We start from the raw sequence: 12,293 nt of genomic DNA on the forward strand, positions 1-12,293 counted from the left end.
ATTTATGTTCTAGGATTTTTTTCAAGTGTTTAGACTCTTTGGTGTCTAATAATCTTTCCTCATAATGAATCCCTACGAGGATTTATTACACACCAAAGAGTTTTGTTTAACCTCAGAAATTCCTAAAATATAAACAGAGTACCCCGCGGTTTGTAGGTTGGGGGGGGAGGTAGTTGGAACATGAGATGCCACTAAATCCCCACCCCCACCTGCAAAGCTGTGAGGTCAAAATGAACAGAAGAAATGAAGGTGTGTAATGACACAAAAGAATCTAAACACTTCAAAAATAGCTAAAAACTGATTGAGTACCCCAGTGGGGGGGGGGGCAGGGTGTAGTTGACACATGGAAGTTGACAGTTGGCACTGTTCAACAATAGTCAAAATGAACAGAAGAAATGAAGGCGTATAATGAATCCTCATAGGGATTCATTATGAGGAAAAGTTGTTAGACTTTAGACCAAAGAATCTAAACATTTCAATATTCCTAAAAATTAAAATAAGTACCCCACTGCCTTGCAGGTATGTGGCGGGGTGTAATTGGCACATGACAGTTGGCACTGTCCAGTGACAGTCAAAATGAACAGAAGAAATGAAGGTGTGCAATGAATCCTCATAGGGATTCATTATGAGGAAAAGTTATTAGACACCATAGAATCTAAACACTTGAAAAATAATAACTGCACATTTTGCTCCATAACTCCACTTCTACAAAGGCTAGAGCTTAGCTTTTTTTTTTTTTTTTTAAATGAAAGCTGGGGAATCCGTGTTAGGGTTAGGACATGGCGACGTCGAATCTCCATTATTTCCTATGGTGGAAATGTTCAAAATCAGTAAACACTAAAATAATTCATTAAAAATCAACCAAGTGTCCCACTGCCTTGAAATCTGGTTGGTAGGTGGCACCCATGGGGACCTACCTACCACCCAGATTTGGTGCCCCTAGGACCTTGTTAAGTGGCCTGAATTGATCCAAATCCAAATCAAAGCAAATACAAATCGAATCAGGGGTGATTTTTTGGGGGGGGGGTAGATTTGGACACAAAACAAATCAGGGGTGATTTGTTTGGGGCATAAATCGAATCAGAAAAATCGACTTATGCACATCCCTAGTTAGTTTTGTCCAGAAGCTTGGCGTGGCCCCACATTGGTTCAAATAGGGCTGCCACCGTCTCATGCTGGTTCTCTCTGGAACATTTACAGAACCTGCTTTCTCCAAAAACCTGTTTCATCCACTTTCAGTTTTGTGTGGATGTATGCATGGAGCTGATGGAGGAGCACTCAGAGCATCACTGATGAGAAGTGTACGAAGTCACTAGCCCCAAACTCCAACACAAGGCAGGACCATCCACACACCAATCCCCACAGAACAACCTAAGCAATCAGCAGAGACGCTGTCAAAAGGGATCATCCAAGTAAATATTTCCAGATGACTCAGGTTAATGAGTCAAGCAACACACTACAGGGGAATGCTGAAACAGCAGGGAAAAGAAAACTACAACAACAATTCTGGCCATCTGACGAGGAAGATGATGCTTTTCCCTGCCCTACGGTGTGTGGTATGCAATAGAAGGTATATTAAGAAGCAAAAGCGAGATAATGCTTCTAAGAGAGAATCTGCGGCCTGCATTTAGTATTTCCCTACAGACTAGCCTAGACCTGTTCTTGTAAACATGACCCTCTCTGAAATTCTTTTGCTTCCAGCCCACACTCTTGCCCTGCTGCAGGGAGGGGAGCGCCTGCTGAGATCCTACGTCTAGGCACCTGCTCCCAGCCCATGGAGCCAATGTTTCGCTGGGGGTCACTCTAGGTCTCCATTATCCAGAAGCGAGGACAGTTAGCCTCACTGACCCTTTCCATCTCTTCCCCTCCCCAGCCGCATCTCACCCCGTCAGTGAGTAATACGGTGCTGGAGTCTGCAAAATCAATTCCTATTCCAGCCAGGACACGAATGGAATGCGACAAATCAGAGCTCTGGTTCCGTAACGAGATAATGTCATTTTTCTTACTGAACTTCATAATAGGAAATCAATGGGGAGTCTCTGTGTGACTGGCTCATCGTCCCCCACAATTGACTCTCCCCCTTGGGAATAAGGCAGCAACTCTGGGGAAGAAACCAAACTCAAGCCGCTAGGAGCAATGAACAAAGGAACTGCCAGCCCCATTGTTGCCTTGTAGCTCTGTATCCTGTCTCTGACCATGGGAGTGTCTCATTAAGCGTTTGACCAGAAATTTGGGACAGGTAATTACTGTCAGGTTGGCCTACAGGGGAGTTGTGGGCTTTCAAGTGATACAGAAGCATTCTGTATCACTTGAAACCAAACCAAGTCTGCATAACTTCTGTCGCACCAAACTGTGTAGCCATATATCGTGGACAGGGGAGAGTTGGTCTTTCTCAGACAGACAGACATGCATAGCTGGCTTGCCAGCTCTAGGTTTCAGGGAATCCACAGCAAACTGCCCTCCATGGGCCCCCCTCCTATCTGGGTGAGCCTTGAGAAAGTTGCTCCATCACCATCACACAAAGGGAATGGGCACAGAGGTGACCCTGCGGCATGGGTGTCCATGTCCAAAGAGAAGCTTTTGGTTTGCTTTTAAAACCTGGACTCGGCCATGGGGAAACCAGATGGCATGCAGTACACTATACATCTGGCATGGCACAGCTCACTGGGCAGAATGGGCAGAGGCAAGCCAGAGCTGACCTCCCCATTGCAGTCATGACATATATTTTGCTTTTCAGGCACAAGTCTGGGGGTCTTTTGAAATTGCCTAGAACGTTGACTGTGGGGTCAGGGCACTGAGTGGGTTGAGAAGGTTGGGTGTTGAACACACAGAGCATGGCCAAATTTGACTTCTGCATTGTAGCTTTGACATCTGTTTTCTTTGGGCCCTTGGAGAACCCCAGGACCCATGGCAGCAGTGTCAGGGCACCGAGGGTGGTGAGAAAGGTGGGTCATTTTGTTTAAACTGTACAGGTAGGTAACGTCTACCTCCCCTTCACAGCTATTATTTCCATTCTGATTTTGAGGCCCTCTGGAATCCCCAAGAACCATGACCACAGGGTCATGATGCTAAAGGGGATACAAAGGTGGGTAACCTAATGGTGTAGCGGGGAAATGACTTGCTTAGAAGCATGAGGTTGCCAGTTCGAATCCCAGACTATGGGAAACAGCTATATCAGGCAGCAATGATATAGGAAGATGCTGAAAGGCATTATCTCATACTGCGCGGGAGATGGCAATGGAAAACCCCTCCTGTATAAACCACAGAGCTCTGTGGTCGCCAGGAGTTGACACTGACTCGATGGCACACTTTACCTTTAATCTAATCTTGTTGAAAACACACAGATAGGCCAAATCCTACTCCCCCATCACAGCCATGGCATCCTTTTTCAATTTCAGGTACAAGCCTGGCAGGTGAGTTTCTAAGGGACATGAGAAAGGTGGAACATCCAATTTTGTTGAAGATTCACAGGAAGGCTAAAGTCAACCACTCCATTGAAGCTGTGACATGACTTTTTATTTTAAGGTATGAGCCCGTGGTGGTGGTGGTGGGGTGTTCTGTAACCTGCACCCTCAGGTTTGCGCCTGAAAATCAAAATGGATGTCAGGGTTTTGATTTTGTTTTATATGTGCAATTTCAACAACGTCAGACTACCCACCCTTCTTACCCCGTTCGGTGCCCTGACCCTGCAGGTTCTGGAGGAGTTCCAGAGGTCCCTGGGGCCCATGCCAAAAAATCAAAATGAGGTCACAGCTGTGACAGGAAGGTCAACTTTGGTTTGCCTGTGCATTTTCAACAAAATTGGACAACCCACTGTTTTCATCACTGCCCCCCCCCCCAATGGGCTCACACCTTAAAATAAAAACTCATGTCACAGCTGCAATGGAGTGGTTGACTTTAGCCTTCCTGTGCATCTTCAACAAAATTGGAGTTAAAAATGAACCGCCCTGCTGGATCAGGCCCAAGGATGCCCACCTAGTCCAGCATCCTGTTTCACACAGTGGCCCACCAGATGCCTCTGGGAGCCTACAGGCAGGAGTTGAGGGCATGCCCTCTCTCCTGCTGGTACTCCCCTGCAATTAGTATTTTACCTCTGAGGCTGGAGGTGGCCTGTAGCCCGCCAACTAGTCGCCATTGATAATAAGAATGGAACCTGAGACACCCATGTTGATGTACCAACTGGCCTCACTAGTAAGCCTCCCTCTCCCATCACCCCGCAGGTCAACATCACTTTGAAATAGTAAGATGAGTGCTGATTTCATGCATGTTTCTTCGCTCCAGAGGCAAGATTGCCTTCCAGGTGGTTTTCTGCTGGACTTTTAAAACATGTGATGCCTTCGTTTCAAAATTAAATTTTCCTAATTTGCACACTTGGTTTCTAACTGCAGTGTAATAGTGTAGTGTAAAGCATTCTGCTTTTTCGATAGATTCTAATTTGCTTTAGTTTACGCTTAATTGTATGTTGCACAATTGTTGAGGCAGAGGCGTTTCATAAGAGAGGGAGCCGCTTGCGTTCAGGCCTTTGCATTTTTAAATGCCTGCTTCCAAATATAACCATTTCGGTTCAGCTGGTGTTTAAATGTTGATGCAAAGTATCCATCCATTTGGAGAGGTCCTCTGCATCGGGGCTGGCACCATCTGGCTCTGTAATGGTTTCTTAGATGCATCTGTAGTGGCCAAGGCATGGAAGTGAAGATGGGGGCAGATGAGAAGAAAAGAGGTGCAGCAAAGTGGCGGGGAGGACAGCTGCAGCTCAGACGAGTGAAGAGGAGCAGAGGACCATTGATAGGTGGGCAGGCCGGGAACCCCCAGAGACAACTGGTGTGGCCTTCCCACTGATTGGTTCCCGTGACTGCAGACCTTTCACTACAGAAATCAGTGTTGAATTGTGCAGGGTGAAAATTAACACCTGGATAGGACAGGGACACCTCTGGGCATTTGGGACCTTTCATTGGACTACGGAGTCGTATTCCTTCTTTCCCCCACTTTCTGCTTTGAGACTCGCTCTACCTGCCTCTCCCAGGACACACCCTGCATTCCCCCTCCTCAAAGTGGGATCTGGGATCCTCTGAGCCTCTGGGATCCTCTGTCCACCTGCAAAGCATGTGCTCTTGCACTGAGCCATGGCCCCTCCAAACTTAGAGTCTAAGAGAGTGGACTGTGAACCAGGAAACCCCCAGTTTGAATCTCACCTCCACCACAAATCTTGAGATAGATTTCGACAGACAGACTCTCTGTCATCCCAACCCCTCATCTGCAATATTGGGATGGTAATTTCACTAATCTATCTTACCTTGCAGGTCATACCTCATAATACATGTGAAGTGCTTTGAATAATCTCAAGTGCAAAGTATTATTCCAGCAGCTGGGACATTTAGAATCAATATACTATCCATCCATCCAGTGAACAGAGCAGAGCTGATCTGTTGACTATTCCATTCCATCTGAGGACCCCAGTGCCACCCAGTTTAGAACAGCACAATGCTCTGCTGTCACATTGTGTGCTGTGTTACCCAATGCCACAGACACTAAGTGCAGGCTGTCATACAATTTCATCTACCATCATGCTTTTCTTCTCACATGGTTGCATTGCACAGGCCTACAGTATACTCCCAGGTTAGTATCAGTATCATTCTTTGTTGAATTGTGTGATTTTAATGTCCTGGTGTGTCATGCAGTCTTGTGTGTATATTATTCTGTCGCAGGCATTGCATAGCATTGTCATTCTGCATTGCATGATGTTATGTAGCCCAGACAATGGCATCTTAGAGTGAAAACAGATACAACATTGTTAGTGTATCTGTGGGGATGGTCTGGGAGCACTGTCATTGTGTTCATTCCAAATGTACCTCTTTCTCCCCTGGATCAAGCTCTGGAGAAACCTGCTTTTAATTGAATCAGTTTGTATGGGGTGAGGGAGTTGCTGTGGATGGCACTGATTGGCAAGTATCTATGATGCCACCTCCCACCAATTTAACAACTATTTGTAAAAAAATAAAAATGTTTTAAACATGTTTGTGTTCTTTAAAGAAAGTGAAAGATGAACATATAAATGTGGATACAACACATTTATTTTTTGTAAAGCAGGCATTGACAGCTTGCTTGAAAACTGACAGCTGATCAGCTTGCTGGCATATATTTGTGCAAGGTAAACTGCAAAGGTGATATAGTGGATGTATTCTTAGACTTTGACCAGGGAAACATGGGCTCCGTTTCCCACTCATCCACAAAGCTCACTGGATGACCTTAGGCCAGGCTCTATCCTCTCAACCTAGCCTACTTCACAGGGTTGTTAAGAGGACATGAACAAAAAGAGCCGTGTTTTCTAGCCTGAGCTCCTTGGAGAAAGGGCAGGATTAAAATGTGATTAATTGTAATCAAACAAACAAACCTTGCCTGATTTGACCCTGGGCTGCAGCCTAATATACCATGCCCCACTGCATTGCACAGTTTCATTTGTCACAACGTGGCATAGCGTTGCACGGTGGGCTACCCTTCATCATATTGTGCTGTGTTGTGCCTTCTCCCCCACTTCTCAGGGCTCCGGTGGCATGAAGGGAAATTGACAGGCAGAAAAGGCGCAGGGCTTTTCTAAACAACAAGGCTGCTTCGTTTTTACTCTTGCCAAGCCTAGTAGTCCCAACTGCTTGCATCCTTTAAACTATCGAGCAATAATTATGGGCCAATTAGCCTGTTAAATGCAGTTTCCTTTTTTAAAGTGCTGCGGTTTGCTGCTACCTGAGGCTGTCCCACACCGCAAAGGGAATTTGTGCCAATTAATTGCCATCTTTAAAGAAGAGCGGCCAGAACTATCACTTTTCTTAAAATAATAATAATAATAATGAGAGAGAGAGGGTTTTATATGCGTAGTTCTTTTAAAAGAATCTTCCCAGTTAAATCTGAAACTACTTCTGTGTATTGGCATAGAAAGAAAAACACAGTTCTTTTCCCAGGTTTGAAATTAACGGATGCTTCCCCACCCCATTTATTGTCCCAGATTTCAGTTGTTGAGCTGATCTGATAATGTGTAGAGCAGAAATTCTAAACTTGAGTTCCCAGATGATGGACTACAAATACTATCATCCCATTTAGCCATGGGAGGGATCATGGGTATTGTAGTCTAGCAATATCTGGGGACTCAAATGGTCTAGGATGATCAGGTAAATGCCTAGGCCAGAGTCCCTGCAGATGACATTCTCTCTTCACAACTATTGAAGACATGATTCTTCACAAAGATACAGGAGCCCCATCCTCAGTTGCATCTGGTCCTTCTAATTATATTCATTATCGTTTATACAGAACTTTTAGTACAAAAAGTGCTTTATAATTCTAACTTTGTTCATCCTCATCACAACCTTCTATGTTAGGTCACTTTTATTTCCATTTTACAGATGGGGAAACTGATGTTATAGTTGAGCCTTGATACAAACTTAATATCTTAGTCCTTTCTCCAAAATTCTAGTGCTTGGAATCCCACTGGCAGGGGAACGTGGAGTGTGAGGGACTCTTCCTTCTGAAATTATCATAGATTCTAGTCCCCACCAACTTCATAAGAAAAGCTGTCCTGGCAAGAATGAGTTATATTTGCAGGGAAATGGCAAGATTAAATATAATTCATTCCTGCCAAGACTGGTAGGAAAAACTTCCAAAGTGGCGTGCAAGCAGGGGTGTAGCAAGGTTAGAGCGGACCCTGGAATAAGAAGTTGTTACCAGAACTTATAGGGAACCACAAGATAGGCCCCTTCTTCTCCCCACCCTGTGTCTTTACTGCAGAGGAACTGTAAGGACACGGTGAAAAACAAAACATTCTCGGAATGCCCTTACTCTCACTCCTGTGCAGAAATATCACACACTCCCCATGCATGCGGACACTTTCTCACACACACACTTGTGCATGTGCATCCCCCTGACTCAGAAACCATTTCTCATCTCATTTTATTGTTACAGTCACAGACCAGTACAATATAAACAGTACATTAAGTAAAAGATTAAAGGAGCTTAAAATACATTTATATCTAAAATTGAAAAAGTTAAGACAACAGTAATTCCTTATTAACCAATCGCCGACGAGTACTAATAGCAGCACACACACACTTGTGCATGTGCATCCCCCTGACTCGGAAACCATTTTTAAACATATATATACCTACTACAATCACCACATACGTTCATGCAACATCAGCAGTGAAGAGCGAAGAGTGAACTGTCACCATGTCAGTGCCCCCCTCCGCGTGGTCTAGGGGCACTTTTTCAATTATGATGACACCCCTGCTTACAAATTAAGAATAGTCATTTTAAAAAAATACAGACATGAAACCTACAAACTAATCAAACAAACAAACAAAAACCCCAGCGTGTAGAGCAAAATGAGCAATCGAAAAACAACAGAATGGCAGTAACACACTGACAGTGCAATCCTACATATATATGTGTTCCCACGATGACTTCTTGGATTAAAACCAAAAGTTTGAAATCTGATAAATGTTGGGGATTTCTTTTGTTCTGCTATATTTCATGTCAAGTATGAGTCCACCTAGACTCAGATCCCACAATTACTCCAGTGTCTGATGCGGAGATGTCCAGCAACTCCTCTTATGTGGTTAGGCTGGATCAGTTTCAGTTTGTGACTCCTGCTAAGCTGCTTGGAACAGTGCCACCTACCACCTGTTCTCTTGACCCTTGTCCGACATGGTTTATACTCTCTGGCAGGGAAGGAGGCTGCTGTAGAAGGCCTGGTAGAGATTATAAATGCTTCTCTGAGGGAAGGCAGGATGGCTCCTTGTCTTAAGGAGGCAATCATTAGACTCTTCTGAAGAAGCTTGCATTGGATCCCTCATAGTTAAGCAACTATAGGCCTGTCTCCAACTTCCATGGCTGGGCAAGGTAATTGAGAGAGAGTGGTGGCCTCCCAGCTCCAGGCAGTCTTAGAAGAAACTGCTTATCTAAACTCATTTCAAACTGGGTTTGGGGAGGGCTATGGGATGGAGACTGCCTTGGTCAACCTGATGGATTATCTCTAATGGGTAATTGAGAGAGGGAGTGTGACTCTGTTGGTCTTTTTGTATCTCTCAAAAGCTTCTGATACTATCAACCATAGTAGCCTTCTGGACCATCTGAAAAGGTTGGGAGTGGGAGGCACTGCTTTGCAGTGGTTCTACTCCTACCTCTTGGGCAGATTCCAGATGATGTCGATTGGAGACTGTTCTTCAAATTGTAAACTTTTACATGGTGTTCCCCAGGGCTCCATACTGCCTCCAATGCTTTTTAACATCTACATGAAACCCTCTCAGATGGTTCGTTGGGAGAAATCAGGAGATTTGGTGCAGGGTGTTATCAGTATGCTGACGACGCTCAAATCTATTTCTCCATGTCATCATCAACAGGAGAAGGCATAACCTCCCAGAATGCTTGCCTGGAGGCAGTGATGGGCTGGATGAGGGATAAAAAACTGAGAATGAAACCAAATAAGACAGAGGTACTTATTGTGCAGGGTCGGAACTCGGGAGACAATTTTGGTCTGCTGGTTCTGGATGGGGTCACACTTCCCCAGAAGGAACAGATACACAATCAGGGAGTGCTTCTTGATACAAACCTTTTCCTGGTGTCTTAGGTTCAGGCAGTGGCCAGAGGTGCTTTCTATCAACTTCAGCTGATACTCCAGCTGCGTCCATTTCTTGGGATAAACGGCCTCAGAACAGTAGTACATAAAACATATCCTAGTAACCTCCAGACTTGACTACTGCAATACGCTTTATGTGGGGGCTACCTTTGTACATAGTCCGGAAACTGTAGTTGGTACAGAACATGGCAGCAAGGTTGATCTCTGGATCATCTCAAAGAGATCATATCACCCCTATATTACAAGAACTACACTGGCTACCAAAAACAAACAAACAAACAAAATCAAGGTGCTGGTTCTAACCTATAAAGCCCTAAACAGCTTAGGCCCTGGGCATTTAAGAGAACGTTGTCTTCGTTATGAGTCCCGTCGCCCATTGAGATCATCCGGAGAGGCTTGTCTGCAGTTCCCACCAGCTTGTCTGGTGGCTACACAGGGATGGATCTTCTCTGTCGCTGCCCAAGACCCTGGAATGCACTCCTTGCTGAAATAAGAGCCTCCCCATCTCTGACAAATTTAAAAATGTCCCCAAAGACACATTTATTAACCCAAGCTTTTTAACTAGACTTGTGGTTTTAAATTGTTTTAAGGTTTTAATTTCTGTTATAATTTGTTTTATGTTGCTGTAAACTGCCCAGAGATGGAAATTTGGGGCAGTGTGTACAAATATGATGGATAGATATTCAAGAGCAACTAGAGTGTGTGTGGAAAGGCTTTGGATTTGTAGGGTCTGCTTTGTGTTGTTTTTCCCCTCCTCACTAGCACCCTTAAAACCTACTAACTGGAATCAGATGCAAAACGGTGGCTGAAGGAGCAGAACCAAGTGCATCCCATGAACCTGGGATTACTTGCACAGACAAGTTCAAACCTCCGCTGGAGTTACAGTTCAGGGATTCTTACACAAATCTCTAAAACTGGCCAGCAGAACTGCAGAATGACCTGTTAAAAGGCAACAAATCATTATCCAGCTTCTACAGGTGAGATATACTGAAACTGAGGGAGCAGTGATCAGCACAAGGCCATGACACATATTTTTTTAAAAAATCTGCAGTTTTCCTTGCTGCTGTTAAGCTATGGGGAGACGCAAACTCTTGCCAATCTACTGCAAATCTAGCAGTAGATCCAACCCACCTTCTGCTGCTCCAGAACTAGACAGCAGATGGAGCTTACTTTTGATTCTGTGAACTGGGCTGCTTTCGCCTTTTATGTGGCACTGCAGGATACACTGGTGTCTGCCAAGTAAGTGCAAACAATCTGCAGCAAGCATACGAAGTGTGAAGGAGCGGAAATGTGTGTCTCCAAGCACACACAGACTGGTTGCAACCCCTGGCACCGGTCCACTGCGTGTAGTGTTTGGGAGGATGTCTCTCCTTCCCACTTCCCCTGCTGATCTAGCTATAGGCATGAGAAGCAGGCTTCTGAGCACATGTCCTGAACTGGATAAGGAAGCCCAAATGGGTGCTGTGTGTTTTATTCCTGATCTGATCCAAAGGCTGGTGTCCTACATACAGAGTCCCTATGAGATCATCATCAGTGATAGTGTTGCTAAGCTGTTGGGGGGTGGGGGGAGCTCGAGACTAGATTCCGTCCACTCCCTCCCTGAACAGATGACCAGCATGGGGTTGCTGATTCTCTAATCAGGGCTGTGATTGGATAACTCAAGCACGCAGCTGCTTGAGCTGTCCACTCACAACACTGATCAGACTGGGGCCTACAGGTTTACTGCAGCAAACTCCCATCAAATATTGGTGTACCACAGATTACGTTAAGTGCAAGGTGGTTCTTTAACCCCAATATCAATACGGGGTAACAGGTTCAGCATCAACGCTAGTTCATTGTCTTGGGCTTCCCCCTGGTGGTTGTTTTGCAGCACAACACCTAAAAGGCAAAGCTGATCCAATATGAACAAGAGTTTTGGATGGGGGCGGGAAGGTTAATTTACTCAAGAATGGATCTATCTATGGATTGAGTTGTGTCTTGTTTCAGCATGTCTGTTCCTCTCAACCCAGTCCAATGGCAAAAGGCAAATGGTCCACAAATGGTGCTGTTGTTAAGGATGTGCACGAACTGCAGTTTGAGCACCGGTTCAGTGCAGGGAGCGGGAAATTAAGAAAGAGGAGAGCAGGTCCTTACCTGCTCTCTGCTGCCCCATACAGCTTCCTGTTGGGGCAGTTCTCGGCTCAAGTACCCCCACATGGTGCCAGCATTCACATGGTGCCAACATGCACACCCCTAGCTGTTGTTACTTTAAAAGAAATTAATTCCAACATTCACGAGAAAACTATGGTACCACTATCTGTTTCCCCTGTCTGGGGATAAAATCCATGAAATGCATCCAGAAAGAGCCGGGTTTGCAATTTATTTTAATTATCCTTGGTTCCAAAACACAGGCAAAAATAATAAGTGCGTACATGCATCCAACCGACAAAGCATTAGCAGCACGGAAGAATCCCACAAAAGAGATGGACATTTGTTATCTGGCATTTTCCAGGAAGTGAAACTGAGGCACAGACTGGGGAAAGGGTGTTCAGCTGGCCATGTGTTAAGTGAAGACATAAAATTTCCTGGGCTCCATTAGACTAGTAAGTAGTCTAGGTCCAGGTAAGTATCTGCGCTCTGAAAATACTGTAATTACATTTGCAATGAAATAGAGAAGTGGCAAGACATTACTAGG

General features: G+C 44.9%; 1 long non-coding RNA gene across 4 annotated transcripts in view; it reads left to right on the top strand.

The window, feature by feature from the left end:
- The window catches only part of LOC128346297 (uncharacterized), a 58,574-nt gene extending 52,571 nt beyond the window's left edge, over positions 1-6,003 (top strand). For 3 of the 4 annotated variants that reach the window (XR_008316880.1, XR_008316883.1, XR_008316882.1), the window contains exon 6: positions 5,301-6,003. This is a non-coding gene — a long non-coding RNA (uncharacterized LOC128346297). Of the gene's footprint in view, positions 1-3,398; positions 3,526-5,300 lie in introns of all 4 variants that reach the window. The other variant, XR_008316881.1, reaches the window with a different exon arrangement.
- Positions 6,004-12,293: the final 6,290 nt, after the last annotated feature.

The sequence above is a fragment of the Hemicordylus capensis genome, chromosome 2 (genome assembly GCF_027244095.1).
Source record: "Hemicordylus capensis ecotype Gifberg chromosome 2, rHemCap1.1.pri, whole genome shotgun sequence".
In the NCBI taxonomy this organism is placed as follows: Eukaryota; Metazoa; Chordata; class Lepidosauria; order Squamata; family Cordylidae; genus Hemicordylus; species Hemicordylus capensis.